This window comes from Halichoerus grypus, chromosome 13, assembly GCF_964656455.1.
Source record: "Halichoerus grypus chromosome 13, mHalGry1.hap1.1, whole genome shotgun sequence".
Lineage (NCBI taxonomy): Eukaryota > Metazoa > Chordata > Mammalia > Carnivora > Phocidae > Halichoerus > Halichoerus grypus.
The window spans coordinates 79,505,428-79,530,008 of NC_135724.1; the positions used below are offsets into that span (position 1 = coordinate 79,505,428).

General features: G+C 44.3%; 1 long non-coding RNA gene across 2 annotated transcripts in view; it reads left to right on the top strand.

Moving 5' to 3' along the window:
• Positions 1-4,281: 4,281 nt before the first annotated feature.
• LOC144379934 (uncharacterized) overlaps positions 4,282-24,581 on the top strand; it is a 42,683-nt gene continuing 22,383 nt past the window's right edge. Inside the window, exon 1 of one of the 2 annotated variants that reach the window (XR_013443492.1) lies at positions 4,282-4,319. This is a non-coding gene — a long non-coding RNA (uncharacterized LOC144379934). Of the gene's footprint in view, positions 4,320-11,798; positions 11,823-24,581 lie in introns of those variants that run through there. The other variant, XR_013443493.1, reaches the window with a different exon arrangement.

Genomic DNA, 24,581 nt, shown 5'->3' on the forward strand with positions numbered 1-24,581 from the left:
AAATTTTCTAACAGATAATAGGATTTTGTTTAGTAAATGCCTAGAACTTGTTCTCCATTTGTAGCACCTGCCTTCCCTAGCATCTCTGTGCTTGTACTGCTCATCTCAATCAGCTCTTGACGGTATAATTATTTTCTATAAATGTGAAAGAAGGGCACTACCAGAAATCCATGCCTTCCTGGTCTGTGCCTAATCCCCAAAGACCTGTTGGGGGGGGGGGGTATTGTTTCTAGGAACCAAATACCTGTCTTTTTCATTCCTTTATCACTTATTTTTGCAGAATTATTTCTCATTTCCTATCTATTCATCCCACAGTGAGGCATCCCCTAATTATCAGAGAAATATACTGTGCAGCACAGATGCTTGAAATATGTACCTAGAATCAGTTACTGTCCCAACCTCAAGGAGCTTCCAGTCAACGGGAACCTAATCCTTCTAGTATCATAGGTTTGAGGGTTTGAAATACAAGGGGCCCAGCTGGTGAGTGAGGTGAGGTAGGTGGGAGTGGTAGGAACTATGGCAAATAGAAAAGCCCTTTAATTAAAAAAAATTCTTATTTATTTTAGAGAGAGAGTGTGCAGCGGGGAGGGGCAGAGGGAGAGAAGAGAATCTCAAGCAGACTCACACTGAACCCAACATAGGGCTCGATCCCGGGACCCTGAGATCACGACCTGAGCTGAAACGAAGAGTTGGATGCTTAACCAACTGTGCCACCCAGTGCCCCTAGAAAAGCCTCTTTATTTTTTTTTAAAGATTTATTTATTTATTTGAGAGAGTGAGAAAGAGAGAGAGAGAGAGTACAAGAGAGGGGGGAGGGTTAGAGGGAGAAGCAGGCTCCCCGCTGAGCAGGGAGCCTGATGCGGGACTCGATCCAGGGACTCCAGGATCATGACCTGAGCCAAAGGCAGTCGCCCAACCAACTGAGCCACTCAGGCGCCCAGAAAAACCTCTTTAAAAGTGCCAGGCAGATATTGCCATTTGGGAATGCTGACCCAGTGTTGCTAAATCTTTTGATTTTTCAAGAGTGATGAGACATCTGGATTATTTTTGAGAGAAATATCATTTTTAAATGTTGGTCGCAAATTGATTTTTTAAAATACAGTGCAGTCTCGATACAGCCTATGGTCCTCTCATCTAGCTGAATACTCTCTTTTTGCAACCAGAAGACAAAATCAGAGAAGGCATACTATAATAATATATATATATATATATATATATATATATATATATATATATATATTTGGTCTTTGTCTAGAGTTCCTGACACAGAGCCCTAAATGCCCTTGGAATTATCTGGAGTCTGCTTTTGTTATTCATAATGAGCCCCTATTAACTACTGATACCTGAGTTTATGCCAATGAGGTGACTTTTTGCAGGAGGGGGGCTGGATAGCTTCAGATATCTTTTTTTTTTTTAAGACTCTATTTATTTATTTGAGAGAGAGAGAGAGAAACAGCATGACAGGGAAGAGGGTCAGAGGGAGAAGCAGCTCCCCAGTGAGCAGAGAGCCCAATGTGGGACTCGATTCCAGGACTCTGGGATCATGACCTCAGCCGAAGGCAGTCGATTAACCAACTGAGCCACCCAGGTGCCCCAGCTTCAGATATCCAGATAGCTAGTCCCCAGAGGAATCAATCTTGTGATTAGAGGTTTAAAACTTTCCAATCCCCTTCCCCAGTCATGTCCCCTTCCCTGACCCTCCACACTTCCTCACCTTTTGGGAACAGAGAGGGGCTGGAGATTAAATCCAATCTCCAGTGGCCATGCCTAGGTAATGAGATCTCCATAAAAACTCCCAAACCATGAAGTACTGTGAGGGTGATGCCCCTGGAGAGGGCATGGAAACTCTGCACCCCCCCCATATGCATCTCTTCCATTTGGCTGTTCCTCAGTTGTCCTTTTTTTTTTTTTTTTTCTCAGTTGTCCTTTATAATAAATCTGTAATAGTAAGTAGAGTACTTTCTTGAGTTCTGTGAGTTGTTCTACAGAATTATCAAAACTGAGGAGGCTGTCATGGGAACCCCAAAATTTTTAGTCAGCTGGGCAAAGTGGGAACCTCACTTGCAGGGACATCTGAAGTGGGGGCAGTCTTTTTTTTTTTTTTTTAAGGATTTATTTATTTATTTATTTATTTTGAGAGAGGCTTGGGGGAGGGGCAGAGGGCAAGAGCGTCCCAAGCAGACTCCTCACTGGGTGCGGAGCCCACGTGGGCTCGATCTCAGGACCCCGAGATCAAGTCAGTGTCAGAACTGAATTGAATTGTTGATGTTGGAGAATTGAAGAAGCTGTATGGAAAAATAAGTGCTTGGTGTTAGGGGGGCAAAAAACAGTGATGGAAGCGGTGTCAGAAAAAAGACACTACAGAAGGAAAAGGACCTGCTTGTGATTACACAGCAAGTTGGTTATGGAGCCTGGTCTGACTCCAAACCTGGTACTCTGTCACATCAGACAGGCTGGCTTCTCCTTGGGTGCCGGGGATTTGATACTTTCTAGGAGTGAATGGAGTGTGGTCTATGCTTGTTAAATGGCACATAATGTTTGCGGAATGAGTGCTGAATAAATGAATGGATATAGCACCAAAATGCCTACACTTAGAGCTGCACGAAGACAATATCTGGTGTAGTTCTGATTGGCAGCAGGGAGGGGACGACTCATCATAGGCACTAGGAGATTCCCTGCGGAGGGGAGAAAGTGGAGACTCAACTTCATTCTTAGTTGATGAGAACCATCTGATCAGATTTAGAAAGCCTGAGAATAGGTCATTTCCAGGGTCCACTGGAAGTTCAGACGACACCAGAGTAAACCCACTATAACTCCACCAAGTAGAAACCCCAGAGAAGTTTCCTAAATCATTCTCATGATTTTTGCCATACCTGCACCCTACCTCTACTACTATTTATTCAATATTTTTCTTTAATTAAACTCCCTTTATTTTTTAATTTTATTAAACTTTTAAAAAGATTTTATTTATTTATTTATTTGACAGAGAGAGAGAGACAGCACAAGCATGGGGAGCAGCAGGCAGAGGGAGAGGGAGAAGCAGGCTCCCTGCGGAGCAAGGAGACCAATGCGGGGATCGATCCCAGAATCCTGGGATCATGATCTGAGCTGAAGGCAGAGGTTAACCAACTGAGCCACCCAGATGCCCCTAAAATAAGTATATTTTTAAAAGGCAAATGTATATTATTACCATAAATGGAAAACCAGTCTCATTTGTCATAAATGGAAAGTAACTATAAAACATGAATAAATATTAGAATATAAAACATTTTGTCCTCATATTGTTAAACTGATCTTGGAGACCACTAGTGATATGGTCCCACACTTGGGAAATGCTGCCCTAAGAGGAGGGTTCTTAAAGGGGGTCCATGGTTGGGTTTTACAAGCCCCCTAGAATTATGCATAAAATATGTGTTGTGCTCAAAGGCATTTTTCCAGGGAGAGGATCTATAACTTCCAGCAGATGTACAAAGGGCTTTATTTATTTATTTATTTTTTTAAAGATTTTATTTATTTGACAGAGAGAGACACAGCGAGAGAGGGAACACAAGCAGGGGGAGTGGGAGAAGGAGAAGCAGGCCTCCTGCAGAGCAGGGAGCCCGATGCGGGGCTCGATCCCAGGACCCTGGGATCATGACCTGAGCCGAAGGCAGACGCTTAACGACTGAGCCACCCAGGCGCCCCAGTACAAAGGGCTTTAGAACCCAAAGAGCATAAAGAACAATTGCCCTAGAATAACCCAAACTCCTGAAATGAATGTTTAGATTCCCTCCCAGAGTCCACTGAATTGGCCCACCTGGGATTCCATAGCATCACATATCTGGGCAACTCACTCTATTCCACTCTAGCTACTAAACCTGCTTGAGGGGCGCCTGGGTGGCTCAGTTGGTTAAGCGACTGCCTTCAGCTCAGGTCATGATCCTGGAGTCCCGGGATTGAGTCCCACATCGGGCTCCCTGCTCAGCAGGGAGTCTGCTTCTCCTTCTGACCCTCGCCCCTCTCATGCTCTCTCTCTCTCTCATTCTCTCTCTCAAATAAATAAATAAAATATTAAAAAAAAAAACTTGCTTGAAAAATCTTCTAAACCTGAAAATGTGCATTTTCTTTCTTTTTTTTTTTTAAAGATTTATCCATTTATTTTAGAGAGAGGGAGAGCACGTGCATGCGGGGGGGGGGAGGTGCAGAGGGAGAAGGAGGAGAGAAACAGACTCCCCACTGAGCGTAGAGCCTGGGTGGCTGAGGGGCTCAATCCCACAACCCTGAGATCATGACCTGAGCCAAAATCAAGAGTCAGACACTCAACCAACTGAGCCACCCAGGTGCCCCAGGTTCCTGATTTTTAAATGGCAAATGTATAAGGTGTATATTTATTATAAGGTGGTGGGAAGGATTATATTAAATAATGCATCTAAGACCTAACCAAGGTCCAAAAAAATGGTAGCTATTGCTGTTAGGTATTGAGAACTTAGTATATGCTTATATACTTATATACTTAGTATATGCTTATATACTTATACTAAGAGAACTTAGTTGTCTCATTGACTTCTCACAACTCTACGGGGTGGATATCAAGAATCTCTCCATTACACAGATGCTGGTCTCTCCGTAAGCCCCCTACATATATGTTGGATGGGTGGATGGATGGATGGATGGATGGAAGGATGGATATTTCTAATTCAACATTGCTTCCTTTCACACTTGACCCTAGATTGGCCCTTGACTGTCTTGATCTTCCCTGGACAAACTACCTTTGTATTTTAGCCACCACACTTTCCCAGGGCCTTCAGAAAGCCCTTTGAGATTATTCATAAGCAGGCTGAGGGATCCCTTGCAGGGCTTGGAGCTCTACCCTCCCACAAACAGGCTAGAAAAGACCACAGCCTGCTCCACCTCTGCTTGCCACTGGTCCGGGATTACACTGTTCCCAGCCATGCCTAGCAATCATTTTTCAAGGTTTTCTGGGACCTCAAGCCCTTTCTTGGACCAGTTCTGTCATCAACCTAGCAGCCCTAGCCCTCTCTTACCTGAAAGGACATGTGAGATGTGACCTTGCAAACTCCCAGAATTGACTCAAGGACTCCTGCCCAGAAAGGATGGGCTCCATGGGAGAGTGCATAAGGCCTAGGTCTGAATCCAGAAACTTCCTCCCCATGGAGAAGGGCTGGCACTAGCCTGGGGCTGGCAGGGGAACTGAGCTTTAGAGCCAAGTACTGTACTGCAGTGCAGGGAGAGTGAGGCCAGACAGGCTAGGACAACTCAGGGAAGAAAAATCTCCTCCCTGGCCAATAGCCAAGCCTTGCCTGAGTGGACAGACCCCTCTAAAGGCTCACTGCTCAGCCTTCTGTCCATGGGGGGCAGCAGATGAATTCAGGCACATCCAGAGAGGCCTAGTTCACCCCCCTCGGCTTCCAACTAGTGGGCAGAGCAACCCAGAGCAGAGGCTAAAAGGCCACGTGGGCTTGGGTATGCATCCCGACTCTACCCCAACTAAAGTGTGTAACCTTAGGTGAGTGAGGCCACCTCTCTGAGCCTCAGTTTTCTTATTTGTAAAATGGGGATTGCAATAGTCCTTGTTTCTCGGGGACAATTTGAAGATTGAGATGGTGCAGATAAAGTATATAGTGCAAGACTTGGCACATGGCAAAAGTCAATGATGCCAGCTACCAATTATTATTAATGTTACCCTAAACCAGGATTTTTCCACCTTGGCACTAACATTTTGGACCAGAAAGTTTTTTGTTGGGGGGCCATCCTGTGCTTTGGAGGATGTTCTCAGCATCCAAAGCCTCTACCTACTAGATGCCAATTGCATTTCATGCCCAATTGTCAACCAAAAATGTCTGCAGACAACACCAAATGTCCCCTGCAGGGTGAAATGGCCCCAGTTGAGAACTACTGCTGTAAACAATCTAGACTGAGTTCAAATTTCATGAATGCCAAACTCACAGCCCCATGTAAAGACCGCAAGGCAGGCAGGCCTACTATAGATGAAGGGATGGGATATCCAACAATTACAGAACAGGTTCCCTCCAGTGTGAGCTAAGAAGCAGGACCTGTACTTGCTCTGGGAGCTAACAGCCCCCTCTGACTCACTAGTGACCTCAGTGCCACTCTTTAATTATATGCAAAATGGCCACCAGTTAACTCTCAATTATTCTAGGGCCCAGACAAAGGGACAAGTTGTGGGTATCTGATTTCTGGCATCTGCATTCTTTTTCACTGACAGGGAGAAACCTGACTCTCCAGAACTCAAGAGTTCATTCAGAATTTCATTCATGACTGCTGAAAGATTTTTTTTTTTTTTAAGATTTTAGGGACCTGGGCACCTGGGTGGCTCAGTCAGTTAGGCGTCTGCCTTCGGCTCAGGTCATGATCTCAGAGTCCTGGGATCAAGTCCCACATCGGGCTCTCTGCTCAGCGGGGAATCTGCTTCTCTCTCTGCCCTCACCCAGCTTGTGCTCTCTCTCTCTTTCTCTCTCACTCTCTCAAATAAATAAAATCTTTAAAAAAAAAGATTTTAGGGACTGCTGAGAGATTTTTGAGAGAGAACTAGGTGTCAGTCATTGTTCTGGGTGTGGAGGATTGTGATATTGTGACTTATAATGAGAAATATATATTTGATCTTCATCCAGGTTCCTGGCTCAGAGCTCCCAAAACCTTGGAATTTCCTGAGCAGTTAGAGAAATGGCAGCATCCTTTTTTTCTTTTTCTTTTCTTTTCTTTTCTTTTAATATTTTATTTATTTATTTAACAGAGAGAGAGAGAGAGCACAAGCAGAGGGAGCAGCAGAGGGAGAGGGAGAAGCAGGCTCCCTACTGAGCAGGGAGCCCAATGCAGGGCTTGATCTCAGGACCCTGAGACCATGACTTGAGCCGAAGGCAGACACTTTACCAACTGAGCCATCCAGGCGCCCCCCCTTTTTTTTCCTTTTTAAACACAACTCAGCTATCGTATCATTTTATTTGTAATCAGTTTGTGTCTCTGTGGCAGCATCTTTTGTCATAACATTTGGTCTCTAGTTTCAGTTCCTGAAATGGGTGAAATGGGTGAATTGGGTGTCTTGTTATCATAACAAGTCTTTCTCTACTATGTTTATGTTAATAAGGTTTATGTTAATAAAGTGACTTTTGGAAAGTACCTAAGGATTGGAGCTGATTGCCAGTGGAGCCAACCGTTAGAAGGTTGGAATTTTCAGCCCCACCTCTGACCTCCAAGGGAGGGGTGAGGGGCTGAAGGTTGAGTTCAATAATAACTAATGCCAATGATTTAGTCAATCATGCCTATGTTTTGAGGCCTCCATAAAAACCCAAAAGGACAGGGTTTGGAAAGCTTCTGGGTTGGTGAACATGTGGAGATGCAGGGAGAGTGGCATGCCAGGAAAGGGTGTGGAAGCTCTGAGCCCTTTCCCCATACTTTGCCTTACGTGTGTCTCTTCCATCTGGCTGTTCCTGAGTTACATCCTTTCACAATAAACTGGTGATCCAGTAGATAAAATGTTTCTCTGAGTTCTGTGAGTTGCTCTAGCAAATTAATCAAACCCAAGGAGAGGGTCATGGAAACCTCTGATTTATAGCCAGTTAGAAGTATAGGTAACACACACACACACACACACGAAGAAGAGAAAGAAGAAGTGGTAGTAGTGGTACAGGTAACAACCCGGGCTTGTGACCGGCTTCTGCTGTGGGATGGGTGGGGCAGTCTTGCAGGGCTGGGCCCTTAACCTGTGGATTCTAATGCTATCTCCACGTAGAGTGTCAGAATTGAGGTGAATTGTAGGATACCCAGCTGGTGTTCAGCGAATTGCTTGTTGGTGTGAGGGAAAACCCCCCGCCCATATATAGTAATTGGTGACCAAAACCCTATTAGGAATGTACAAGAGGGTTGCCTGGGTGGCTGTCGGTTAAGCATCCCTTGATTTCCGCTCAGGTCATGATCTCAGGGTCATGAGATGGAGCCCTTGCATCGGGCCCCACACTGGGCGTGGGGCCTGCTTAAGATTCTTTCTCTCCCTCTGCTGCTCACCCCCCGACCCCCGACCCTGCTCACCCACACGCGTGCTCTCTCTCTAATAAAAAAAAATTTTTTTTTAAGGAATGTACAAGAGAACAAAATGTGCAATGTCCTGTCTTCATGGAACCTATATTCTAACAGGAGAATAAAGATAATAAACAAGCAAAAATATGTCATACCCTGATAAGTGCAATGGATAAAAATAAAGTAGAAGAGAACCAAGGGTGACAGGATGAGGAGTCTTGTTTTAAATAGAGGTTTCTGGGAAGGACTCTCCAAGAAGGTGCCATTTGAGCCAAGATTTGATGACCGGGTGGAGGATAGAGTGTGGAGAAGCCAGTGGGGGCAGAGAGGCCAGGTAGAGGCTATTGCATCAGATGGCCTGAACCAGACAGAGGTAGGAATAGAGGTGGTTGGATTTTAGATATATTCTGAGGGTGGAGCTGACAGATTTGCTGATTAATTGAATGCAAGGTGTGAGGAAAGAGAGGAGTCAAGCATGACTCCAAATCTTGTGGCCTGAACAATGAGAAGAATAGATTGGGTTGAGGGAGGCTGGACAAAACAGAAACAAAAAGTTGTTTTGGCCATGTTAAGTTTAAGATGCCTATTAGACATTCCAAGTGGAGGTGTCAAATAAGTAGTTAGATATATGAGTTCTGGGAAGAGGTCCAGGCCAGTGCTATAATTTGGGGAGTCATCAGTTTATAAGTGACATTTAAAGCCATGAGACTGGATGAGGTCATCACGGAGGGAGGAGTACATGAAGATGGAAGAGGTAATGCTTATTCAGCTAACAACATTCTCTGAGCTTTTAACATGGGCCAGGCCCTAAGGTAGGTGCTAGGTACAGAGATGTATATCCCTAGGCACCTACCCAAGAGACGCTCCATTACTTATTTAATTTTTCCTGTCTAAGTGCTTTGGCCACTTAGAGGATAAACATTGGGAGTTCCCGCCCTGCCTCTTAGTCACTTATTTTTTTCAACAGATACTTATTGAGCACCTACTTGTACAAGGCCCCCTGTTTAGGCACTAGGATCATGAAAGGAAGTAAGTCAGATACGGCTCCATACTAATGGTATTTACATTTTGTATGTGGAAGAGGTGGGCATTGAACAAGATGCATATGATGATGTGATTACAGTTGTGACAAATGCAATGACAGAGAATGTAGGCTAGTATGAGAGCTGTTAACGAGGGCTGTGCCCTAGCCTGGGAGGTAGGAAGGCTTGCCTGGGAAGTCACATTCGAGGAGCAATCTAAAGGAAGAGGAGCTTGCAGAGGGGACATGCAGAAGCTTCTCAGGTGAAAGGAATAGCACAATCAAAGACCTGAAGGCTCAAAGGAGGTTGAGAGCTCAGAAAGGCCAACTTGGCTACAGAGAAGTGATCTGGGGGAGTGGGAGAGATGAAGCTGGGTGGGGGGGTGGGAGCGGGCAACAGCCACACCTTCAGGGTCTTGTGAGCCTAGCTAAGACACATGGACTCTGTCCTGGGGCCATCATTGGCCCTGAAAGGCTATAGGTTGGGCTTCACGTGATCATAGGGTCACTAAGAAGGGTAGGCCAGGGCAGGGGAGCCAATGTGGCAGCCAAGTCACCACTGAAGAAGTATTTGACTATTGCCCCTTTGCCTCAGTCTCTAGGTTGCTCCATTTTAGACATCTGTTTGTAGAGCCCCAGTTCCCTCCAGGGCAGGAGGGATGTGCTCTCTCAGAAGAGTAGAATCCTTGGTGCCTGAACCAAGGCATCTGGGGATCTCAAAGCCAGATTTAAGGCTGGACATAAAAGTGGCATCTGGGGATCTCAAAGCCAGATTTAAGGCTGGACATAAAAGTCTGTTTCTTCCAGGAGCCACTCCAGAGATATTACAGATAGTCCCTGGTTTAGAAGATGGTTAGACTTAAGATTTTTTGACTTTACAATGGTGCAAAAGTGATACACATTCAGTTGAAACCATACTTTGAATTTTGATTTTGGATCTTTTCCTAGGCTGGCGATATGCGGTACTATATGCTCTCGCCCACAGCTTCCTGTCAGCCGTGCAATCGCAAGGGTAAAAGACTGATGATGCATGTACAGCCATTCTGCTTCTCACTTTCAGTACAGTGTTTAATAAATTAAATGAGCTAGTCAACATTTTATTATAAAATAGGATTTGTGTTAGATGATTTTGACCAACTATAAGCTAATGTAAGTGTTCTGAGTTTTTTTTTTTTTTCATTTATTTGACAGAGAGAGACATAGTGAGAGAGGGAACACAAGCAGGGGGAGTGGGAGAGGGAGAAGCAGGCTTCCCGCAGAGCAGGGAGCCCGATGCAGGGCTCGATCCCAGGACCCTGGGATCCTGACCTGAGCCGAAGGCAGCCGCTTAATGACTGAGCCACCCAGGCACCCCCCAAGTACTTTTAAGGTAGGCAAGGCTAAGCTATGATGTTCAGTAAGGTGTATTAAATGCATTTCCGACTTAGGATATTTTCAACTTATGATGGGTTTATTGGAATAAACCCCATCGAAAGTCAAAGAATATCTGTATTTCATTAAGCAGAGGGCCCAGGTTGTTCCAGCCAGAGCCTCTGTGACTCTCTTCTCTATGATTATTTTCTATCCGAGTTCATATAAATTAGATTCCTGGATTTACAGGCCCTTTACCATCAGGCTATAAAGTAAAATAAATAATTAATGCAGTTAATTGCAACCGTTCTCAGTCTCAATGCCAATGTCACAGCCATCACAGGTGTGAAACATTTAGAGAACCAGTTTTCTTTCCTGACATCCATTTTTTATTAAAGATTATAAAAATAATAAATGTGCGGGGCGCCTGGGTGGCTCAGTCGTTAAGCGTCTGCCTTCGGCTCAGGTCATGATCCCAGGGTCCTGGGATCGAGTCCCACATCAGGCTCCCTGTTCGGCGGGAAGCCTGCTTCTCCCTCTCCCACTCCCCCTGCTTGTGTTCCTTCTCTTGCTGTGTCTCTCTCTGTCAAATAAATAAATAAAATCTTTAAAAAATGATAATAATAATAAATGTGCAAAGTAAAAGAGAAGAACACAAAGAATTAAATTATAATGATTAACTGTACAGAGAGGACCATTGTTAATATTTTGCCCTAAAAAATCATCATTTTTCGGGGCGCCTGGGTGACTCAGTTGTTAAGTGTCTGCCTTCAGCTCAGGTCATGATCCCAGGGTCCTGGGATTGAGCCCCGCATCAGGCTCCCTGCTCCGAGGGAAGACTGCTTCTCCCTCTCCCACTCCCCCTGCTTGTGTTCCCTCTCTCGCTGTCTCTCTCTCTCTCTCTGTCAAATAAATAAATAAAATCTTAAAAAAAAATCATCACTTTTCAATGCATATATCCATACTCACGTGATACCTATCACACTGTAAATATCATTTTTTAAAAGATTTTATTTATTTATTTAAGAGAGAGAGCACAAGCAGAGTTGGGGGGCAGCAGAGGGACAGGGAGAAGCAGACTCCCCACTGAGCAGGGAGCCCGACGTGGGGCTTGATCCCAGGACCCTGGGATCTTGACATGAGCCAAAGGCAGACACTTAACTGACTGAGCCACCCAGGTGCCCCTGTAAATATAATTTTTGTTACACGCTATTCCATGTCCTTAAAAGCCTTCTACAACATAATTTTTCTTTTTTTAAAAGATTTTATTTATTTATCTGAGAGAGAGAGCACAAGCAGGGAGAGAGGCAGAGGCAGACTGCCCACTGAGCAGGGAGCCCGATGCGGGGCTTGATCCCAGGACCCCGGGATCATGACCTGAGCTGAAGGCAGACACTTAACCAACTGAGCCACCCAGGTGCCCCCAACATAATTTTTCAATAGCTTCTTAATAGTCCATCCATAATTATTTTCCATCAATCACTTTTTGAAACAATCCCTTATCATTGGACACTTGGGTTGTTTCCAGTTTTTCAGTACTATAACAACACTTTGTTCTGATGAACATCCTTCAAAGTTAAAAATAATCTTTGTTTTATTCTACTTTCAGAAGTAATAGGTACTCATTGTATAAAAGTCAAGCACTGCAGCAATGTAGACTCTGGAAAAGAACATTCCTGGTAATCTTACAACTCAAAGATAACAACTGTTAAAATTAGATTTTTTAAATGAATAGAATAGGTTTTTTTCTTTCTTTTTACCAAAATGAGATGATTCTGAGTTGTCCATGTCACGACATATAAATCTGCTTCATTCTACAATAATCTTCCCTACATTCCAATCCCCACGATCGCTACCTGCCCACGCACATCTGTATGCACACACCGCCTCCCCTCCAGGTACCAGGCATGAACCATGTCAAATCCTGCATCATTAATTTCCCCCATCTACTGGATTATTCCCATTAGTGTACAAACATCCTGCAACACTCTCTATCTTCAATAAATGCCTTCCTTAACTCTACATTCTTCTCTAGCTACCACCCCATTCAGCTTTCCTCCAAAGAGTTGCCTACACAGTTAATGCCCCCTCACCCATGGAGGATGCGTTCCAAGACACCCAGTGGATGCCTGAAACCACAGACAGTACAGAATCCTAGATATATACTCTATTTTTCATACACAGACATACCTATGATAAAGTTTATGAATCAGGCATTGTAAGAGATGAACAGCAATAGCTACACTAACAATCAATAATTAACAATTAGTAACAATTAACAATAAAATGGAACAATTATAACTGTAGGACAATTATAGAACTGTCCTAAAAGTTGTGTGAATATGATCTCTCTCTCAAAATATCCTATTGTGCTGAACTCCCCCTTCTTTTGATGTGAGATGATAAAATGCCTGTGTGATGAGATGAATTGAGGTGAATGGCAGGCATTGTGATGTAGCGTTGGGCTCCTATTGACCTTCTGAGGATAGTCAGAGGAGGATCATCTGCTTCCAGACTGAAGCTGGAGCTGGGGAAAGTGAAACCGTGGATGGGGAGAGGGGAGGGAAACTACTATCTCAATGTCTCTGATTCAGAACTATGAGAAATGAATTTTGCTCGCTTATAAGCCACCCAGTCGGTGATACTTTGTTACGGCAGCCCGAATGGACTTTTGCCCATTGTCTCCTCAAGTCACTGCACCAAAACAGCTTATCAAGGTGACCAGTGACTGCCACAAATCCAGTGACCAGTTCTCAGCACTTACATTGATGTACTTGTGTCACAATTTGCTTTCTTCCCTTCTGAAGCTCATTATTTGCTTGGGTTTCAGGATCCCCGGGACTCTCACAGTTCTCCTCTCTCCCTGGGTGCTCCTCCTCAGCTTCAGCTGCTTGCCCGCCTCTTCTCCCTGACCTCTGAAGGAAGGAGTGTCCCAGGCCTCACTCTTTGGGCCACTTCTCATAGTCTCTATTTTCATGGATCTAAAAACCAGCTCCATGCCCAGAACTCCTGTTTTAGTCTGCTTGGGCTACTATAAGAGAACACTATAGACTTGGGGGCTTAAAAACAACCAAAATTCATTTCCACAGTTCTGGAGGCTGCAAATCCAAGATCAGGGTGCTGACATGGTTGGGTTCTGGTGAGAGCCCTCTTCCTGGTTTATAGCCGGCTGTCTTCTCCCTGTGTCCTCACATGGTGGAAGGAGAAAGGGACTTTCTGAGGTCTCTTTTATAAGGGCCCCAGTCCTATTCTTAAGAGTTCTACCCTTATGGCCTAATACTATCTCAAAGCCCTTCCTCCTAATCCTATCACACTGGGGGGGCATAAACATTCAGTCTGCAGGAAGTCCCAAATTTGTAGTCAGCCAGAAAAAAACTGGGTACACTGGAACCCCATTTGTGGCCCTTGCCTAAAGTAAGGATAAGTTTTGCAGGACTGAGCCCTTAACCTGTGGGGTTCTGCACTAACTCTGGGTAGTGTCAGAATTAAATTGAATTGGGGTGCCTGGGTGGCCCAGTCGGTTAAGCGTCTGACTTTGGCTCAGGTCATGATCTCAGGGCCCTGAGATTGGGCTCTGCACTCAGCAGGGAGCCTGCTTGTCCCTCTCCCTCTCCCTTTGCCACCCTCCCGCCACTCATGCTTTCTCTCTCTCAAATAAAGAAAATCTTTTAGGGCGCCTGGGTGGCTCAGTCGTTAAGCGTCTGCCTTCAGCTCAGGTCGTGATCCCGGGGTCCTGGGATCGAGTCCCACATTGGGCTCCCTGCTCCGCGGGAAGCCTGCTTCTCCCTCTCCTACTCCCCCTGCTTGTGTTCCGGCTCTCACTATGTCTCTCTCTGTCAAATAAAAAAAATAAAATAAAATAAAAAATTTAAAAAAAAAAGAAAATCTTTTAGAAAAAGAATTGAATTGAATTGTTGGACACAAAGTTGGTGTTGGAGAATTGATATGGAAAAATGACACATTATATGTCAAAAAAAAAAAAAAGACACCAGAGGAAGTCACTGGGTATTAGGCACAGTGCTAGATATATAGATTTCAACAGATATAAAAATTATAAGCCACGGGCGCCTGGGTGGCTCAGTCATTAAGCGTCTGCCTTCAGCTCAGGTCATGTTCCCAGGGTCCTGGGACCGAGTCGCACATCAGGCTCCCTACTCAGCTGCGAGTCTGCTTCTCCCTCTCCCTCTGCCTGCTGCTTCCCCTGCTTGTGCGCTCTCTCTCTGTCAAATAAATAAATAAAATCTTTAAAATACATAAATAAGCCACAAATAGGAGAAAAGAAAAGATGTGAATAAATGGAAAGTAACATCAAGGTTCTGGATGGGAAGGCCAAATATAGCAAGAATGAAATAAATTTCCACATGTAAATTTATAGATTTAACACCATCCCAATTAAAATACCAACAAGATGAACAATGAATCATGGAACACTATATCTAAAACTAATGATGTAATGTATGGGGATTAACATAACAATAAAAAATTTAAAAAAAATAAATAAATAAAATACCAACAAGATGTTGACAGAAAGATGCTAGATTATGCTTAGATAAATCATGGGGTGCCTGGTTGGCTCAGTTGGCTAAGCGTCCAACTCTTGATTTCAGCTCAGGTCATGATCTCAGGGTTGTGAGATCGAGCCCCAGGTAGGGCTTTGCGCTGGTCATGGAGCCTGCTTAAGATTCTCTCTCTCCTGGGGCACCTGAGTGGCTCAGTTAGTTAGGCATCCGACTCATGACCTTGGCTCAGGTTATGATCAGGCCCCTGCGTGGGGCTCTGTGCTCAGTGGGCGGTCTGCTTGAGATTCTCTCTCTCCCTCTCCCTCTGCCCCCTTTCCCCCAAAAGAGTTTGCAAATCAGCAACACAACTAAGCCTTTCAGAGGTACAAATTAGGAGGAAAGTTCTAGACTGGGGTCATACAGTTCTTGCTACCACTGAACACCAAAACTCACCAAGTCAGGGATCTGGAGGCCACGGAAGGCTTGGCCAAGCAAAAGACTGGGGAAGCAGAGGTGGAGAAATCAATGTTCCAAGAAGTAGTAGCCCCTGTGAAGATCAAGTGCAGGCTTTCAGACACAGAGAAGTTGGCTGAGGAGTAGTGGGAGATGAGGAGAAGCTGGGGGAGGCACATGATGAAGAGCCAAGATAAGGGTGTGGAGATGGGGCTCTCTCCAGGGGCCAGACACTTTGTCTCCTCCACTGCTGAGTCCCTAGTATCTAGCCCAGTGCACACAGTAGATGTTCTATAAATATCATGGAGATCTTTCCATACCTGCATATATGGACTTGGATTTTGTAACATCTGCATAGTGTTCAGGTCTCCACATTTCCCCTGTGACAGGTCCATCTCACTGGATGGACCTAGAAGTTGCTTCCAGTTATTAGGGAATCATAGTTATTATTAATAAACATCCTAGCATTTAGAATACAGCTCCCCCTGTGGCCCTTCTTCCCAAGGGCCAGGAGGGATCCCTTGGATTTTTGCTTGGTCCAGTTCTGCTCTCTTGGTTCCCAAACAAGCACCCTTTTGCTATTCATGGTCCCCTCAGAGACTGTGAGACTATAGTCCCCTCAGGCCTTCCCCTCCCCCCGGCCTACTCCCATTTACAATCATCTTATTCAGGGATATACAATAAACATTTGTATGGTAAAGCAACTCACACTGATTTCTACTGAGCAGCTGAAATACTCAGGACTTACATATATACCCTAACCCAGCCAGGCTCTGATTTACATTAGGGCTTCTCACCAGAAGTCACCTATGGTTCTAGAGGTAGAAAGAACACACCTCACCCCCAACTCATGCCATTATTGTGCTAAGCTACTGAGCTTCCCCCAGAGCACCAAGCTCTTTTTGGCCCTCCCAGCTAATTCTTTGCACAAGCTCTTCCTTCTCCTCTCCTCAGTACTTGGCTAACACCAGCTAATTCTTCAGGTCTCACAAGCCACTCCTTCTAGGAAGCCTTCCCTGAATACCCACTCCGGCCTGGGTTAAGAGCCGCAGAAGCACCCCGTTATTTCTTGTGGCACATATCCTACTTTGTTACAATTTCCTTTTTGTTGTCCATGAACAGTGTGAGGGCAGACTTTGGGTCTTGTTCACTGTTTTGTCCCTGGTGCCCACTACAGAGCCAGGCCGTTCTGTGGTTCAACCCATATCAGTTGAATGAATGAACAAATGTCAAGTGCACAAGGAGTGGGGGAGCCACCAAAGTCCCAGATGCCACATACAGCACCGTGGGCTCTTAGAGCTGGGGAAGAAGCATTCCATAAGGGACAAAATCTTGGTTTCCTGCAGGGACCTTCAAGGAGTCTGTCACAAGACAACTGGCAACCCAAAGGAAAGGATGGGGTAACAAAAGAAACTGGTCTCCAGCTGCCTTGCTCCGGGGAATGTTTGTCAGTGTGACATTCACAGAAGTCCTGCACACGGGCTGACTGAGGGGGAGAGCCAGCCTCAGCCAGACAGAAGGGAGTTCAGCTACTGTGCATGTGTTAGCACTAAGCGATGTGTGGCTTAGAAGCTTCTTGGCTCTGCGTTCATTTTTTTTTTTTTTTACTTTTAAAAAACCTCCAGGTATTTCATATATATATACATATATATTTTTTTTTACCTTTAAAGAATGTTTTTATTTTTGAGGTGCTGTTACCAAATTATATGGACAGAGTTCATTAAAAATCTGCTTAGTACAAAACTGATTTGAGTCCAAAAACATTAGAATTCTATTAAATATATATATATATATTTTTTTTTAAGATTTTTTATTTATTTATTTGAGAGAGAGAGAATGAGAGAGAGCAAGCACATGAGAGGGGGGAGGGTCAGAGGGAGAAGCAGACTCCCTGCCGAGCAGGGAGCCCGATGCGGGACTCGATCCAGGGACTCCAGGATCATGACCTGAGCCGAAGGCAGTCGCTTAACCAACTGAGCCACCCAGGCGCCCTAGAATTCTATTAAATAAATGCATCTTCTCGCTGCATCAAAAAAAAATATATCATTAGCACCGTCATTAATCATTTCGCACCCCTTCAACCCTTTGCTTGTGTTGCTGGTTTGCTGTGCCATAAAATGAGTTTCAAAGGTATGTGATAGGGTGGAGCATGTTTAGGGAATAGTTCTGGGTTGAGGGTAAGGAATTTGGGGCTGAGAAAATAAAACTTGGTGAACTGCAGGAGCCCATCTGTCATTTTGTACCTCAGTTCCCCTTTTCTGGAGCCAGAATAATTCTTTTTTAAGTACTAGTTAATAAAGTCAACAGGTGTTTATTAAGCACTGTTAAAAAGAAAACCACAGGCCCAAAATGGTGTCACTGAGGTTAAGACCCCAAGTCAGTAAAGCAGGACTTAATAGCTAACCTAACTGTAGTCTCAACCCCCCAGAAATGTAATCTTTAACCAGTCAACATGAGAATTTTCTGGTTAACACTAGGAAATTTACTGATAGGCCCCTTCAGTTCCCCTCGGGAGGGTGACTTTGCCTAAAACAATGGATTCTTTGCTAATCATCTGCTTCTTTCCATTCCCTCTCTACCTTTAAAAACCTTTCCTTTGGGGCGCCTGGGTGGCTCAGTCGTTAAGCGTCTGCCTTCGGCTCAGGTCATGATCTCAGGGTCCTGGGATCGAGCCCCGCATCGGGCTCCTTGCTCTGCGGGAAGCCTGCTTCTCTCTCCCCCACTCCCCCTGCTTGTGTTCCCTCTCTTGCTGTGTCTCTCTCTGTCAAATAAATAAATAAAATCTAAAAAAAAATAAAATAAAAAAATAAAAACCTTTCCTTTTCTGTAGCCCTTTGGAGCTCTCATTTACTTGCTAGACTGGATGCTGCCTGATTCATGAATCAATTAATAAAGCCAATTAGAGGGGCGCCTGGCTGGCTCAGTCGGAGGAGCATGTGACTGTCCTGAGTTCAACCCACAATGGTGTAGAGATTACTAAAAATAAATAAATAAATAAACTAAAAAAAAAAAAGCCAATTAGATCTTAAAATTTAAATTTTTTATTGTTATTTAACAGCACCTACTATGTGCCAAGGTAACATGGCTGCTATAAAGGGAAATGATTGGTTTCAGTGGTTCTTAACCTTTTCTGGGGGGATGTAGATTTACAGATCTTTGAGAATGATGAATTGCACCACCCTATATGGTAGCCACTAGCCACATTTGGCTATTTAAGTTAATATAAACAAGGGCGCCTGGGTGGCTCAGTCGGGTAAGCATCTGACTCTTGATTTCGGCTCAGTTCATGATCTCACGGATTGTGAGATCCAGCCCCATGTCGTGGGGCTCCGTGCTCATCAGGGAGTCTGCTTGAGATTCTCTCTCTCCCTCTCCATTTGCCCCTCCCCCAACTCCTCTTGCTTCTCTCTCTCTCTCTAAGGTAAATATATCTTTATAAAGGAATAAAGTAATATTAACTAATTACAATTAAATACAACTAAAAGTTCAGTATCTCAGTTGCAGTAGTCACATTTCAAGACCTCAACAGCCACATGATGCTAATAGCTACCACACAGAACTCAGATATAGAATGTTTCCATCATCATACAAAGTTCTATTGGACAGCACTGCATGCAATATTCTCCCCAGAATAAAGACTTTTCTGTTCACATGCAATACTTTGCATCCAACTTTACAACTTTTACAGTTTTGAAGGGTTGGGGTGGGGGTTAGGTGGGGAGGTAGTCAGTCATTCATTGGTCGCTGAGGCCGCAGAATCCAAGAAAAAGAAGCCCTGATATGATAAGCAATGTGAGGACTCCATCTCAGAAAACAGCAAGTTGACAAAAATAAAGCAACAAAGCTGCTACAAATTCAGTATGCTCACTGCTTTAATTGTACCTCCTCATGTAAAGGGGGATTCTTACCTATCCAGCCACATGTAAAGAAAACATCAGCTTAGGGGTGCCTGCGTGGCTCAGCTGGTTAAGTGTCTGCCTTCAGCTCAGGTAATGATCCCAAGGTGCTGGGATGGAGCCCCACATCGGGCTCCCTGCTCAGCGGGGAGTCTGCTTCTCCCCCTCCCTCTGCCACTCTCTAGCTCTCTCTCTCAAACAAATAAATAAAATCTTAAAATCACCACCACAACATCAGCTTATTATCCAAAAATAACTGAAAAACAATGTTAAGGATCTTCTGCAATCTCTTAAGAAGACACCAAAGGGGAATAATATTCACAACACACTGCAAATCTTCTTGAATTATCTTTCCTATCTTTTTCCTCTTCTCATCCTCCCACACATGGCACTCGCTTCCTGAAAGCTCTCTGCATCCAAACCCTCTCCAAACCTAGTCTGCTGCTGCTTCTCCCCTTCCTCCCCTGCACGGCGAAGTTCTCTGTTATGTAGCTCTGCAGAATATGTTTTATTTTATTCTGTCACACAAATACAGTGGCAAAGAATAACAAAGAGAAAGCTTCCAGGGTGATGTGACCAGGCACATATTCCAGTGACCCAACCCACAGCTCTCCCTGGCAGTCTGGACCAGTTTCTCTGAGGTGACTAATTTACCACTGATGGTTTACTCCCCACATCACTTCCTCTTCTGTCCTCTGCTCCCAAGGACCAGAGTCTGGGAGAAACTCATGACTGAGCCTGACCCAGAAGAAAACATTTTGCTGGGATGCCAGAGGGAACTGATGTCATAGGGAAAGGGAGAAAACCAGATGGGCCAGTTCATAGAATGTTTTATCCCCCACTGATAATTGTTTTATTATTACTTTTTATTGGGCACTGCCCTACTCCCTAGTGAATGGCTTGCTGTGGGAAATACATTAACTCTTAACACTCTGCCAAGGTCAAAGTCTTCTTTTCAATCTGAAGATAAGCCCAACAGTGCCATTCTTATCTTCATATTAGGATTGAGCTCCCATGTATTTCAGGTGAAAGCTTATCCCTGTAGAAAGAGCAGTCCTGGGGCGCCTGGGTGGCTCAGTCCTTAAGCATCTGCCTTCGGCTCAGGTCATGATCCCAGGGTTCTGGGATCGAGCCCCATGTCGGGCTCCCTGCTCAACAGAGAGCCTGCTTCTCCCTCTCCCGCTCCCCCTGCTTGTGTTCCCTCTCTCACTGTGTCTCTCTCTGTCAAATAAATAAATAAAATCTTAAAAAGAAAGAAAGAAAGAGCAGTCCTATCTCAGAACTCTGATGCCAATCCACCATCATCAGGTCATGCACCCGGAATTAGTGGAGAAGGCACATAGAGCCTAGAGCCGTCACATTTCTTATCCTTCCTTATGTTCTTCACACGCATCTGAACTCGTCATCATTGTCCATTCCATGTAGATCACTTCCTTCTGCTTTATTCCCCATCTCAGAATGCTACCGCTGCATAACCAGTTCCTCAAGCCAAGAACTTGGAAATCAACCTGAACTCCTCCTCACCCAGCCCCCCACACCCGGTGTATCTCCATGTCCTATGATACTGTCTCCTTGGGATAACTCACCTCCTTAGTATGTATCTCTATCACCTTACATCAGGCCACTGGCATCTCTTGCTTGGAGGACTGCAGTGGTCTCCCAGCTGGGGTCTCCCTGCACTGGCTCCCATGTTACCTCCCCCTGTAAACTGCTAGTCAGTGGGCCATTTGGGGCTATCCCTGTTCTTACCTTTACTCACCTTTAGGCCAATCTGACTACACTGTCATATCTTCCCAGAACCGTAAGAATCCAACTGCAAAATCACTAATGGATAATGTAGTTTTAAATGAAGGGATCTGTGAAGTCCCAGGAAGGGGCTTACACTGCAATTACACAGCAATACTTCCTACACAGACCCCTCGTCTCTCCTCTCTCCCCACCTCATTATGGCAGGTATTGCCACACCTCTCCCTCACTCCCTTTCTTCCCCTATTATCCCGCAGCTGCCCTCTAGTCAAATTAGCTCTCTGTCTCCTCCTCCCTATCTCCTACTCCTTCTCTCTAATCCTTTCAGCTGCCATTTCCTTCTGAAACTATCTCGTCCCAACAGAACTCCTTAAAGCCCTTCATGGCTACTCACTGCACTCAGTAGAGTCCACACTCCATAACATGGTCTACTAGGCTTTGCAAGCCCCAGCCCCAGCTCCTTCTCCTCCATCTTCCCCACTTGAACCCTCTGCCCCAGCCATACCGTAGGGTAGTGGGGATCGCCCCTGGTCTGCTGTGCTCTCTTCTATGTGGGCGATCTGTCATGCTCCCCTTTTTCCCTATGATTAATTCCTACTGGTCTTTCAGGGCTCAACCTAAACATCTCCTCCTGGAAGCCTGCCTTATAATCTCTAAGACTGTGTTAGGTGGTCTCACAGCAGTTTACCCTTATCACAAATGTGCTCTCAACGGCTGTTTGAATAGCAGCTTGAATATACACTTCGAGGACAGAATTGTATTACTGCATGCCTTGGGCCTCTTACTGCATGCCTTGGGCCTCTTACAGGGCCTCAATTATAGCGTTGTTCTCAATGATGCTGAATAACTAGATAAACAAAAGCTCAAAAGCATGTTCCCGCCTAGGGTCTGTGGCCTTAGTAGAGAATGGAACCCATGAGCCCCTTAAGCATTAAGCCCATAATTCTGGCCTCGTTTGTGTTCTAACCTGCAAAGGTTAGTACCTGGGTTCACAGAAAAAAAAAAAAAAATCCACCTTTAGGGTTCCATGGATGATCATAAATGCCCCCTAGCTGTGTTCCTTCTAATTCTGGAAGGCTTTACTTGGTCCTATCTCCACATCAGGGCACAACATTTTCTAAGCTAGACATGAACCCCTCTGGTGATTGCATGCTGCGAGACTGCACAATATAAGCTGAATCATTACTATTTATAAGCAATCTTCCACCTTGAGTCCTAGTAGGCTACTTAGTTCACTTCTCTCCCTAGGAGAAAACCAAATTGTCTCCAACCAGCACTTTTTTTTCTGCGGGGGGGGGGGGGGGGGAGGGTCTTTCCAGGCAACAATTATGTAGAAGTGGTAGGAGTCAGATAGTGCTATCAACACACCTAAACACACCCCCCAAATGGGGAAGCATCTGGACTTCTGGATGCCTTTAGGATGTGTAAGCTCCTATAAGGTTTTGTACTTTGACTCAAGATCATATTTGGCCAAGGCTCTTTCCTGCTTGACTTCTGAAGGCTAGCAAAGAACAAATAGAAACTTTACATAATCCAGAATACAACAGATGGTTCTGTTTTATTTTAGAAATAATTTATTGTGCTTTATTCCAATTATAAAAGTAGTACATGCTAATTACAGACAATTTGATAAATACAGAACAGCATAAATAAAAATATAGAAATCATTTCCAACAAGAGATATCTCCACAAACATTTGGAAAGTTATTTTCTTCTATGCTTTCTCGTTACAAGCAATGAATATGTATATATAAGTGTGTGTGTGTGTGTATATATATATATATATATTTTTTTTTTTTTTTAAGGAACCTCCAATGAGTGTGTGTGTGTGTGTGTGTGTGTGTGTATTCCCTTGAACAGAACTGGATAGTACTGCTTAAATTTTGTTTTTTTTCAGAATATAAAAATGAAACACAGTTGCAGTAACTATTTTTAACTTTACAGAGATGTATGAGGTCTAAAGTGAAAGTTCCCACAACTGCATTCTTTGGACACAACTGGCATCAACCAATTTAATGGATTCCTTGAGAACATATACTTACATGGGTCTAATGTATTTATTAAACAACATTTTTTTTTTTAAAGTAGGCTCCATACCCAGCGCAGAGCCCAATGCAGGCTCAAACTCACAACTGTGAGATCAAGACCTAAGCCAAGATGGAGTCAGCCACTCAACTGACTGAAGCCATGCAGGTGGTCCTTAAACAACATTTTAAATTCATTTTAATTATAACTAAATTACCATGACCTTAATATCCTTCAAAATATCATTTTATAACTATGTAACATTCAAAATTATTATGTTGAACCACTCCCTTATTACCAGGGGTTCAATTTTTTAATTGCACAGAATGCAATGAACATACATAATTTATTGTAAGGATTTCCTATTTCCTGCTAAAATCCTACAAGTGAAATTACTGGACCAAGAGCTGTATGTATATTATCAGGACCTGATGTATAACATCAACCTACCTTCCAAAAAGGTTATACACTCAGTAGTTATGCATGGGTGCTTTTTTTTTTTTTTAAGGTTTTATTTATTTGAGACAGAGAGCGAGAGAGAGAACACAAGCAGGGGGGAGCAGGAGAGGGAGAAGCAGGCTCCCTGCTGAGCAGGGAGCCGGACAAGGGGGGGCTCGCTCCCAGGACCCTGGGATCATGACCTGAGCCTAAGGCAGATGCTTAACAACTGAGCCACCCAGGCGCCTGGAGGATGCCTAATTTTTTTATTTTTATATATTTTTTAATTTTAAAAGGCTCAGAGGTGGGGGCGCCTGGGTGGCTTAGTCTGTTGAGCTTGAGACTTGATCTCAGCTCAGGTCTTGATCCCAGGGTCCTGAGTTCAAGCCCCACCTCGGACTCCACGCTGGGCTTGAGCCTACTTAAAAAAAAAAAAAAAAAAAAAAAGGCCTCAGAGGTGGTAAAACTACAAATCAACTACTGTACCTTCAGATTAAATGTTTAGTTTTATTCTCTTGCTATTGCTAGCATTAATGGAGTTCTTGCTTGTTTGTTTGTTTAAAGTTTATTTGTTTTAGTAATCGCTGCACCCAACGTGGGGTCCAAACTCACAACCCGGAGATCTAAGAGTCACCCGTGACTGAGCCAGCCAGGCGCCCCTAGAGTTTGTTTTTCACAAGTTTCAGACCTGCCCCCCAACATTTATTATAAACATTTTCAGATATACAAAAAGGCTGAAAGAATGGTACACTGAACATACCGAACGCACCGTCTAGATTCTACAGTTGACATTCCGCTGTGTTTGCTTTTGCGTATCTGCCCACGCATCAATCCACAGAGGTTCCTTTTTTTTTTTCCAGAGATTTCATTTTTAATATACAAGCTCCTTTTAGATGTCTATTTTTGTCACGTCCCCAGGTTCAGTGCCCTGAACTGTGGGAGGTAAATGTGAAGAAGTGCCAAGATGGCAGTCTCCCTGAGCTCCTGAGAGCCTCGGCCCACAGGCCGGGAGCACGGCTGCAGGTTCTATTCCTGACCCCACTGTAAGACCTCAGTTTTCTCACCTGTAATATCGGAATCCCATCATCTTTGGTGAGGATTAAAAGCACAAATAGTGGG